Raw genomic sequence first — 9,103 nt, forward strand, 5'->3', positions numbered from 1 at the left:
GTAAAGTGTTTATCATAGTTCTGGCACTTATTAGGCATTGTATGTATATTTATTTCCTTTCCTTCTCCATCCCCTTTAATTAAATAATTGAGGCTAAAGGTTCCTATTTATCAGAGTATAATTTGAAGATGTATATACTAGGCCTCTGAGAATCCAAATTGCTAAATGATTCTTTTTAATATGTTCTTATGACCAGTGTTCATTTTATTACAGTTATGACCGGTATTCGAGAACTGCATAAATCTAAATCCCTCCTTATGTGAAATGTTTTTCTTGTACTTGGTAACAGCAATTAATTCAGGCTATTAACTGCCCTTGATTTTTACTTCATTATGCTATATGCACTAGTTAGAAATTGCTTGTAAGTAAGAGTGTGGCAAAGGTGATTCCTGTGGGCTGGGGTTGGAGAGGAGCTAGGCTGGAGGGGAGCAGAGCTGGAGTGGAGTGCTGGGGGCATTCTTCTTCCCCCCTCTACATACGCCTCTCATCACCCACCCCTCTGTCCAGCAGCCCACTGGGAGTACTTCCTCCATCCCCTGTCTGAGATGAGGAGGGGGTTGTGAGGGGCAGGGCCTGGTACTCCATCTCTAAAAGATTTGCTATCACTACCTTAGGGGAGATGCAGCCTGGGAACTGTTCTACAGGTGCTACAGCCACTTCAATTGAAGATCCAGAAAAGAGAGTTGCCACCAAATCATTGGCACTTTCAAATGTTTCAACATCACAAAGGGATATGATTTTATCAGTGGAAATAACATTAAAAAGGCATTCTTATCTGCTTTGCTGTGTACTCTAAGGATCATGGGATTTTTCCATCTGACTTGGAACTAAATCTTTCCCATCTAATGGGAGAAAGTTGAGGGTAGAGACTATATTTTCTTCTTCCATCTTTAGTGCTTAGCAAAGTGCTAGCACATAGTGAAGCACTTAATACATTTCTTGTTGCGCTTCTCCTTCCCTTTGTCACATATCCCAGAGAAACTGTTCCAAATCCTTTTTTTCTTTAAGCCTCCTACACCACTCTCTCCCTTGACCTTTTTTTGTTTCATGTTTTACTGAGAAAAAGAAGGCCATTTACCTGGTCTTCCTTTTCTTTCTCCTCTTACATCTTGGCAACCTTTTGACATCTTTCATTTCTTTACCTTTATTCCAAATGGAATCCTTTTTATTTATTTATTTAGAATATGTTTACATGGTTACATGAGTCATGATTTTTCCCAACCCATCTTCCCTTCCCCCTCCCAGAGCTGATAAGCAGTTCCACTGGGTTATACATGTATCATTGTTCAAAACCTATTCCTGTATTATTCATATTTGCAATAGAGTAATCTTTTAATGCCAAAACCCTATTCATATCCCCATCGAACCAGGTGATAGAACATATGTGTTTTTTTTTTCTGCATTTCTCCCACAGTTCTTTCTCTGGATGTGGATAGTGTTCTTTCTCATAAGTCCCTTTGGATTATTCTGGATGGTTGCATTGTTACTAGTAGAAAAGTTTGTTACATTCGATTGTGCCATAATGTATCATTCTCTGTGTTCTGCTCCTTTTGCTCTGCTTCAATCTGCCTCTCTTAGTTGGTTTTTGAAGTCTTTTTTGAGTTCTTCCAGAATCTCTCTAATCCATATTTTTCTTTTGGACTTTCTATGTGTTTCCTTTGCTTTCACTGTCCCCTTGTGTCTGTGCCTTACTCTGTTTCCATAAAAAATTCTTTAGGTGCTTTTTTGGTTGTTTGCTCATTTTTCCTATCTAATTATAGGTAGGTTTGAGAGGATAATGTGATGGTCTGAGTGCTGTAAGCTCAGTTAGATATTATATAGATCTGACATGAATTATGTGTATGTGTGTGTGCACACGTGTGTACGTGTGTCTGAAGTAATCACCAGGGGTTGGTCATGACTGAAATGACTGAACAACATCATCTTTTGCTCTTTTTCTCATACAGTATATGTAGTATATCTTTCAAAGTACCAATGGCTAGATTTTATCCATATTTTTCTAGTGCCCAGTATGGTGTTTGACACAAAATAGAGACTTAATAAATGCTTATTCAGCAAAAGTATTTTGTTGGGTTCTGTGGGAGATGACTATTAATATTAGTGTGACCATTATCATTATAGAGTGCTTTCTGAATAATCCTGTGAAGTAGGGACTGTAAGTATTGTTATCCCAATAGATAACACTTTAGAGAAGTGAGGTGACTTGCCCAAGGTTACAAGATAATAAATGGAGAAACCAGTACTTGAATCTTTGTCTTCTGACTCCCAATTTGTGTTTTTTTTTTTCCTCTTACATCTTAAAGATCCTGCTCAACAGGAGTTTACATTTTAATAATGAAGATAATTATAGAAGTTTCTTGGCAGAGGTTTGCCTTTTCTTTCTTAAGTTTATTTTATAGATGGGGAAACTGAGGCAAGCAGAGTTAACAGACTTGCCCCCAATGCCAGGACAGTGTCTGAACTTGTTTCTTCCTAACTCCAGACCTGGAACTTTGACAACTTCAACACTTCACTGCTCCAGATTTAAAGTGAGAAGACCTCAAAGAATGTGATTGGCTAGACAGCCACCTTTTATATAGTCTGTTGGAATGAAATACAGATTTAAGTGAGAAACTGAAAACCAACATTTTAAATAATTTAATCCAATGAGATTTGAGGTGTCCCTTCTAAAAATATATCCTTATTCTTCTTAGAATTTGAATTTTAGGTCACCTCTTAATCCCAAGGATTTCTAACACAATAGATTCCTCTTTGCATGTGCCATTATTACTATAACTGTGTATATATGACAATTATGTGTATACACATGCATACATTAATTTTAAGTTATTAGAAGTATATTACAATTTTAGCCTTTGCTTAAGTGTACTTTTGAATTGAACAACTTGACGTGAAATTTTTGTGTTGGTATTTTTGTGCTCTTCATTGTAGATTTGTACAAAAAAATTGTCTAAATCATGAATAGCAATAAAAGTCCTTGGTTCCTGAGCTAGCTAATCTTCAGTAAACTTCCTGGAGAAGCCACTTTAGCTCCATTATTGCTAACTCAATACAGTAGGCAGCCAAATTGGGAGTGTTGAACATCGGGCAAGTCTTGGAGGGGGGACAATAAGATAAGACTGTAGTCTATATGTTTTGCAGTGGTTGTTTTAGTTCTAGTGGAGAGAAGTCAGATCCATGAGGAATTAAATTTTGACCTTGTTTGAGAAAGGATTTAAAAAGTAATTTTTATTGATATCTTTTTTCTCCTAAATTTACCATTACTGATTTCCTTCCCAGATTATTCTTAATTTAAAGATTTTGTTTAAAACAATAAAAAGAAGAAAAAATATTGGCAAAACCAGTGGTAATATGCATAATGTTACACATTCATAAATTTCTTTCATTTCTATCCTCCCAAAATAAAGGAGTGAGAAATAGATATCTTATCTTTGGTACCAAGATTGTTCTTTATAATTTTGCATTGCTTGTTTTCTGTTTGTTTTGTGATGGTGCTTTTTTTGGGTTACATTGTTGTAAGTAGTACTGCACAGACACAAATTTGTTGTTGTTCTTCTAACTTCCCTATTTATGTTAATTTTTGTCTCATAGCAGAATAATAATCCATTATATTTCATGTACTACAGTTTGTTTAGACATTCTCTTAATTGATGAATATAACTTTGTTTCCAGTTATTTGCTAACACAAAAAAATGCTCCTATATTACTATTTTTGTGTATGTACTGTAGCCTTTTTAATAAAATACCTCTTTTTGGTTCTATATGTGCCACAGTAATCTCTGGGTTAAAGGGTAAGGATATTTTAGCCATTTATGTAATTCCAAGTTGTTAAGGAAGCACTTTAAAAAAAACCCCTTATTTTCCCCTCATTTACATGCAAAAAAATTTCAACATTCATCTTTCAAAAAATTGAGTTCCACTTGGAAAATTGGAAAACATGGGAAAAATTTGGTTTAGATCAACATCTTACACCCTATCCCAAGATAAATTCAAAATAGTTAAATGATTTAAATATAAAGAGGGAAATTGTAAGTAAATTAGGGGAACATAGAATAGTATATCTGTCAGATTTATGAGAAAGGAAAGAATTTAAGACCAAGCAAGAGGTAAAGAACATTACAAGATATAAACTGAATAATTTTGATTGTATTAAATTAAAAAGGTTTTGTACAAATAAAACCAATGCAACCAAATTATAAGAGAAGCGACAAACTCTGACAAAGGTCTAATTTCTCAAATGTACAAGAAATCAAGACATTCCCCATTTTACAAATGGCCAAAGGATATGAATAAACAGTTTTCAGATGAAGAAATCAAAACTATCAATCACATGAAAAAGTGTTCTAAATCCCTCCTGATTAGAGAAATGCAAATCAAAACAACTGAGATACCACCTCACATTTAGCAGATTGGCTAATATGACAGTAAAGGAAACAAAATCAATGTTGGAGGGGGGGGGGGGATGTGGCAAAATTGGGACGTGCATTGTTGGTGGAGTTGTGAATTGATTCAACCATTCTAGAAGGCAATTCAGAATTCTGTTCAAAAGGCTTTAAAAGAATGCATGCCCTTTGATCCAGCAATACTCAGTTTGTACCCCAATTCGATTAAAAAAAAGGGGTGTCCCTCAATTGGGGAATGGTTAACAAATTGTGGTATATGATGGATGATGATGGAATACTATTGTAATATAAGGAATGAACTGCTTGATTTTTATAAAAACTGCCACACCTTTCATGAATTGATGTGGAGTGAAATTAGCAGAACTAGGAGAACATTATACATAGTAACTGAAGCATTAATGGTTGATCAAATGTAATAGACTTTGCTGCTAACCATATTGAGAGAAAGAACTGTGGGACTAGAAATATAGACAAAAAACATGATTTATCACTTGTTTATATGGGTATAGGGTTTGGGGTTTTGTTTTTAAAAGACTATTCTATTACAAAAATGAATAATATGGAAATGGGTATTGAGTGATAATACATGTATAACCCAGTGGAAGTGCTTGGCAGCTCTGGGAAGGGGGAGGGAAGAGAGGAAAGAGAGAACATGGTCATGTAACCTTGGAAAAAGACTCAAAAAATTTTTTTTGAGTTCCAAATTTTGTCTCCTTCCCTTCTCTCCCCTCACCAAAATGGTTTAGGCTATATATGTACAATCACACAAAATCCATTTTCATATTGGTCATGTAGATGAAGATTCATGCCCCCAAAAAACAAAACCCAAGAAATAAAGTAAAAAATAGTGTGCTTCAGTCTTGTATTCACACTCCATCAGTTCTTTCTCTGGCTAAGTCATTTACAATTTCAATGGATATATGCTGGTACCATATACCATGTTCTCCTGGTTCTGCTCATTTCATTTGTGCCAATTCATATAAATCTTTCCAGGTTTTTCTTAGAGCATCTTGCTTGTTATTTCTTATATTACAATAGTATTCCATTGCAATCATATGCCACAGGTTGTTCAGCAATTCTCCAGTGGATGGGGACCCCTTCAATTGCCAGTTTTTCAACACCACAAAAAAAAAGAGCTGCTATTTTTGTGCAAATATGTCTGTTGTCTTTGATCTCTGGATAGAGACTTAGTTATTATAATGGTGGATCAAAGGGTATAAACAATTTTGTAGCACTTTGGTTTTAGTTTTAAATTGTTCTCCATAATGGTTGGACTACTAAGGAAGCACTTTATAATATTTTTGCTACCAAAAATAAAATTGACTACCGTATGAGGTAGCAAAGGGTTGAAGTAGAGACTTGAGTTAATGGTTGAGGATATTGTATAGATGAGATACATTCGTATAGTTGTACTAGATGATGTAATTACTAATGTTTATACAGTGCCTCAAGATTTATAAAAGAGCTTTCCAAATATTTTCCCATTTGATCAGCTCCATTTTAGAGATAAGGAAAGGTGGACAGAAATTAAGTGATATGCCCAGGATTACACATGTAAGTTTGTGAGACAGGATTTGAATTCAGACTTTTCTTGCTTAGTTGTTCATTAAGGTCCAAGGTTCAAACAGATTTTTTGGAAGCATAATAGTGCATGTTTTTAAATATAGACCCATTCTTTAATGGATACCCCTCTGCCCAATGAAGAAAGGCATCTGTAGTGCAGTGAATAGAGTACTGGACCTGTAGTCAGGAAGACCTTAGTTTGTGGCCTCAGACACATGCTAGTTTTGTGACCTTGGAAAGTCAAGAGGTCAATCTTATTTGCCTTAGTTTCCTCAGTTATAAAATGGGATAAATAATAGTACCTACTTTTCAGAGCTGTTGTGAGAACCAGATGAGATAATATTGTGTAAAGGGAACCACTTCCTCCTAGGGTTGTGAACTTTCTTCTCATCTGATCCATCCCATTAGCCTGGCTAGAATGCTCCAAATAGAAGCCACAGGCTAAGAGCCCTAGGAACATGACCTGGAACTAAGGGTTACAGGTCCAGGGCCAAGAAACTATGATTGGAAAATTGTGCACTGAGACTTAATTAAAATGGCCTGAGGTTCTCCCTCTAGTTTCTAGCCATGGTAATCGGATGGGTCTGAGGAGAAGAAAGTTCAAGACCCTGGGAATAAGGGGTTCCCCTTACACAATCCCCTCTGGATTCTATTGGGAGATGATCATGTTGAAATCCCCCCAATTAAGAGTTTCAAGAATTGGAAAGTGAGAGCCTTCCAACCAGCAAAAAGATACAGAGTGATGGAGTGTGTGGTGTATGAGGAAAAACTAAGATGTGCATTGTCACTAACAGAATATGAGGAGGGGGTGTGGAATAGTAAAAGACCTGGAAAGGTAGGAAGGGGGGATAGATATATTATGAAGGACTTTAAAAGGCAAACAGGATTTTTATATGTGATCTTAGAGATAATGGGGAGCCACTAGAGTTGGTTAAAAAAGGAAGATCACTTTGACAACTAGGGAGAGACTTGAAACGGGGAACTCAAGAATGCTATTTAAAAAATCCAGGTATGAGGTAATACCATTGTGGTAGCTGTATGCTGGAAGAGGAGACATGTCAGAAATGTTACAAAGGTAAAATCAACAGGATGAGGCAGCAGAATGGATGTTGGGGAGAAGTGAGAGTAGTAGAGGTTGAAACTTATGTTGTGAGCCTGTGTGACTGGGAAAGAGGGTGATAAATAGGGAAGTTCAGAAGAGGGGAAGGGTTGGGATGGAAAGATAATAAAGTGGTTTTGGATATGTTGAGTTAGGATGTCTTCAGGATATGCATTTCAAGATGCCCAGCAGGGAGTTGAAGGTTAAGGACTGGAAGTCAGAAGAGAGAATTGGTTTGGGTAACTAGAATAACGATATAATTTATTTGGCTTTGAGGTTTGCAGAGTATTTTTATATGCATTCATTTTAATTCACAACAATTCTTGAGGGTTTTATAGGTATATTCTCATTTTAAGAGATAATACAAATAGAAATATATCCTGACTTACTTTAACAGACTTTTGATACAAAATAAGAAATGGAGGAAATTGTTCTAATCTAATTATGCAATCCAAAAGAGTCTAGAAATAATTCCAGCCAGCAAACACTTTGTTAATTTGTTATGGCCATACCTGTTTAAAATAGGAATTTCTTGGTTAAATCTTATAGAAAACGATGGTAAAATATTAATAATTTTTTTTATTTTTTAAAGAGTTTTAAGGAAAAATTGTTGAGACCTAATAAGCAAAATCATATTGAGGGTATTTAATGATGAAAATGGAGAACAGATGACTATTGGGAAAGAATAGTAAAAAGATAAAAAAAATTAAAGTTCTCTTATTGTGGATAAGCTTTTTGTTTTTAAATCCACTAACTCTTTCTCTTGGGCCAAGCTGGGTCATTATCATTACATATCTCATCTGTTTTTGGCTCTTTTTTTAGTTTGCGATGTCATTTTTTTTTTTTGTATATTTTTTTCCCCCAGCTTATCTGGCACCATTTTCTATGTGTCTTTGTGTATTCTTCTTTGAGTGTAAAGGTTTTTAATGATGAACTTTTTCATTACCAATGAGCGACGTGAATCACAATGTTTGTATTGTTAATATCACTGTCCCTGCTACAAGAGGGAGTAGAAAAAGTATTAAAGAAAACACATAGGAGAAAAGAAACTAGACTTTTTACTCCTCAAAATGACAGAGTATTAACTACTAACTTTTATTTACCTTTCCAAAATTTTTTTATGAGCTGAATCCATACTTCCTTGATGAAATTTTGAGAAAGGAACAGTTAGGCTTTCTTAAAGGATATTTTATAAGCAGATCACATCTTTATGGACATACAGTTAGCTGAAAGGTTAACTGAATACAAGGCCCCACTGATTGGCAGAGCAATTGGTGGGGCAGAACACAACCTTAAAAGCTGTCCTCCAAAAATGTTTGTTCATATATGACTTATACAGAGATGTTATGGATAAACTTGTTCTTTAATATTACTAACATCAAGTGAGACATAAAACAGGGAAATGTAAATTTACTAAAAGTGTTTGTTTTCATGGAGAATATTTTGTGCAGAATACAAATGGACGAGGGAATCCCAATAGTTAAGGAGAATTTAAAGATATTTCTGTTTGCATATTATGTTGTGTTGATTTCATCATATCTTGGGTCATTGCAGAACTTCCTAAATGAGGACTTGACTTTGTTATAATCATGGGATGAAGAAATCCTGAACAGTAGGCAATGAATGACATGCAGTTGGATGAACAACTCATAGACCTGGTCCATTAGTATATAAATCTTGAACTTAGGAAATGGCAGGCAATAAACTGATCCCAGAACTGAGTTGGAAAATGAGAACTAATCAGATTACCTTTGGGAAATTTAATAATGCTTTTAATGATACTAAATGTCTCTGAAGTAAAAGTATTATCTTTTCATCTAATTTTATCATTTTAAAAGTTTGTTGTAATTTTTTATTTTTAAAACATTTGTCATTTAATCAATAAGCATTTTATTGATGCCAAGCATCACATGTGCTAGGTCCTGGGGGGGCAAATAGTTCCTGCCCTCAAGGAGTTTGTTTTCTTTTGGGAAAGATTAGGCATCTCTCTCTCTCTCTCTCTCTCTCTCTCTCTCTCTCTCTCTCTCTCTCTCTCTCT

At 35.2% G+C, this 9,103-nt stretch overlaps 1 protein-coding gene across 1 annotated transcript in view; it reads left to right on the top strand.

The window, feature by feature from the left end:
- Nucleotides 1–9,103, top strand: part of SIAH1 (siah E3 ubiquitin protein ligase 1) — a 47,646-nt gene that overhangs the window by 22,865 nt on the left and 15,678 nt on the right. The gene's annotated exons all lie outside the window — the stretch shown is intronic.

Source organism: Gracilinanus agilis, chromosome 2, assembly GCF_016433145.1.
Source record: "Gracilinanus agilis isolate LMUSP501 chromosome 2, AgileGrace, whole genome shotgun sequence".
In the NCBI taxonomy this organism is placed as follows: domain Eukaryota; kingdom Metazoa; phylum Chordata; class Mammalia; order Didelphimorphia; family Didelphidae; genus Gracilinanus; species Gracilinanus agilis.